This window comes from Cynara cardunculus, unplaced genomic scaffold, assembly GCF_001531365.2.
Source record: "Cynara cardunculus var. scolymus isolate 2C unplaced genomic scaffold, CcrdV1 Un_Scaffold_1460, whole genome shotgun sequence".
Lineage (NCBI taxonomy): Eukaryota > Viridiplantae > Streptophyta > Magnoliopsida > Asterales > Asteraceae > Cynara > Cynara cardunculus.
The window spans coordinates 50,168-53,956 of record NW_020200771.1 but is presented as its reverse complement, the minus strand read 5'-3'; positions in this window follow the sequence as shown (position 1 = coordinate 53,956).

Below are 3,789 nucleotides of genomic sequence, written 5' to 3'. Positions count from 1 at the left end.
AGGGGTTGAGATTGTTTCTCCCATTCTCATATTCTCATATTTTTGGGGCTTCTCATTTGAACCTAAGGATATAATATATATATATATATATATATATATATATATATATATATATATATATATAGACTTGGGATCATGTGAGACCAATGGTTTTTTATGAGACCCGTTAGACCAATTCTTAACCCTTGGATTAGATTTACAATCGTCAGATCTGAATATTCATAAATGCCACGAGACTTCTCAATAATTACAAAATTGTCATCTTGTAACTTTAGACCATTAGATCATTAGTTTATAAAGCTGATCAATGAACACAAATTGGTCTTACGGGTCTCACGTGAACCCAACCCTATATATATATANCTTGGGTTCACGTGAGACCAAGGGTTTTTCGTGAGACCCGTAAGACCAATTTGTGTGCATTGATCAGCTTTATAAGCTAATAATCTAATGGTCTAAAGTTACAAGATGACAATTTTGTAATTATTAAGAAGTCTCATGGAAATTTTATGATTATGAATGTTCATATTGTAAAATCTAATCCAAGGGTTGAGAATTGGTCTTATGGGTCTCACGAAAAACCTTTTGTCTCACATAATCCCAAGTCTATGTATATATGTATGTATATGTATATGTATATATATATATGTATGTATATGTATATATATATGTATATATGTATATATATATATGTATGTATATGTATATATATATATGTATGTATATATATATATATATATATATATATGTATGTATGTATGTATAGAGGAGCGATCAAATACAAACCTCCCAATTTGTACAAACTGTGCAAACCGCCCTCATCCGTCGATTTCATTGTTTAATCTTATGAAATTTTTCATGAAATTGTTTAATCTTATGAAATTGTTTCATTTAATACTTTTCTTTTTTGATGAATTTGTTTCATATATGGTTATGAAATTGTTAAATATAATACTTAATGATTTTTAATGAAACTGTTTTTCTTGTATTTTTCTAAAATTAAAATAATGAAGATGATAATATCCATGATTAACACCCTCCACAATAAAAATAATTAATCAACCTCTCATAATTATAAAAAAAATCAACAAAATAAAAAATTATGATTAGTTGAATTAGTTTTGTACAAATAACGTATGTACAAATAACATAGTTTGCAAAGTAAACCTCCTCTGTATATATATATATATATATATATACACAAATTGAGTGGTTTTTATTTGAACGCTTGTCTCTCTCTGTCTCTGTCTCTCTCTCTCTCTCTCTATATATATATATATATATATATATAGGGTTGGGTTCTCGTGAGACCAAAAGTTTTTCGTGAGACCCGGTAAGACCACTTTATGTTCGTTGATCAACTTTATAAGCTAATGATCTAATGGTCTAAAGTTGCACGGTGGTAATTTTGTGATTATTGAGAAGTCTTGTGACAATTTTATGATTATGAATGTTGAGATTGTAGATCTAATCCAAGGATTGAGAATTGGTCTTACGGGTCTCACAAAAAACCTTTGGTCTCACATGATCCCAAGTCTATATATATATATATATATATATACACACACACACACACACACTCTAGAAGGGTATTCGCGCAATGTAGCGAGATAAATCTCGATTTTGATGTTTAGTTTTTATTATTTGCCGTTATCGATATAATACGATTTTATGTAGTTTTGAGAAAACGATAATATTTTTATTTTTGAATTAAAATATAAATTTGAAGTTAACATAAAAATTTGTAAAAAAGTAAATTGATAATAATATCAAATTAACTATCTAATAGTTCTTTTTTTTAGGTGTAACTTATTTAATTCAATTTTTTATTACTAATTTAATTTAGATTTAATAACAAAGTAATTTAATAATATAATTTTTTATAAAGATAATAATTAAACATTCTGTTAGAACTCAATAATTATCTTAATTATATTTTAGATTTTCTATATTTAAAATGGATGTTTATCATTTTTTTATTATGTTTATCAGCAGTTAGTTACATGAATTTAAAAATGGAGTTTTAATAAGTTGTACTTACGCAAAATTACTTGTAATCTTAAATTTTAAGTAATATGCATCAATAAACAGTACTTCATGCATAAAAAATGGTTTTTATGAGTTTTTATCAAATGCTTTATAAAATAGTATATAGTATATGTATATATATGTATATATAGTTTTAATAAGTTGTACTTACGCAACATTACTTGTAATCTTAAATTTTAAGTAATATACATCAATAAACAATACTTTATGCATAAAAAATGGTTTTTATGAGTTTTTATCAAATGCTTTATAATATAGTATACGATATATATATATATATATATATATATATATATATATAAGGAAAAGTTCATTTAAGAAGTGGTAAATATTTGATAAGTAAAGAAGTAATCTCAACCGTTCATCTGGTCAACAATTGCGGCTTTGACCGTGTAGCACCGTATAATTTCTCGCATGGACATGTGAAAGATAGAAGGGTAATTTCGTAACTTTTACAAATAGGTGACAAACATGTTCATATGTGAACCCATGTGATTACAGCTCATATGTGAACTCATGAATTAGTTCAAATGTGAACTATTTAACTGACTCATATATGAACCCACATGTTCATATATGAGTTAGTTATATAGTTTATATATGAATCAGTTAATTTGTTCATATGTAAATCACAAGGGTTCATATATGAATCATTTAATTAGTTCATATGTGAATCATACAAGTTCATATGTAAATCGATTAAAATAGTTTATATGTTAATTACACCAGTTCACATATGAACATATGGTTCATATGTGAATCACATATGTTTATATATGAATCCATTTGCTGCTTAATTATAAAAGTTATAAAATTTCCCCTCTATTTTTCTCAAGCATAATTTTTGACTGGTCAAAGCCGCAATTATTGACTAGTCAAATCCGATTTTGAGCATATGAAGGCTATGATCACTTTTTAGTTCTATGATATTTACGACTTCTCATAATAAACTTTGGCTAAATATACATATATGTATGTATATATGTATATATGTATGTATGTGTGTGTGTATATATATATAGAGAGAGATTCTCAATCAAATACAAATTATGCAAATGTTACAAACCAACCTGCCCATCTAGTTTAACGAATATCATATATTAATTGTTTTCTAATACATAGCCTTCATCAAAATTAATGAACTCTAACCATCTTTTATAAATATTGAAATCATACTTGGGTTTTCATCATTTTCATAAATATTGGTTGCAGATTTGTAACATTTAAAAGGTTGATATTTGATTTTCCATCTATATATAACCATAGGTTCATTTGAGAAGTGTTAAGTATTTGACCAATCTTGACCGTATGAAGGGTTATGGATCATTTATTTACTTCTGAAATTTACCTCTCCGTGTGTATATATATATATATATATATATATATATATATGGGCTCATTAAAGGGAGAACTGATTAGTTTGTGGTAACTGTGAGATCCAATCTCAACCACAAATCAACGGATAAATTAGGAAATTAATAATTATGGTAGTTTGAGTTAAAATTATAATTAGAGGGCTTTTTGGGTATTTTTAAAAAACTTCTCCTCTCTCCTTTCTCATCTCTCCGACCTCCAATCTCCAGCCTCCGGTGAAATCGGTATCACAGTATATCACAATGGGTATCACATTGTGTATTGCAATGGATATCACATTGTGTATCTTTGTTTTTAAGGTTTGAGTTGGTATCATAGTTGGTATCACAATGAGTATCACATTGTATATCTTTGTGATTACTTGGT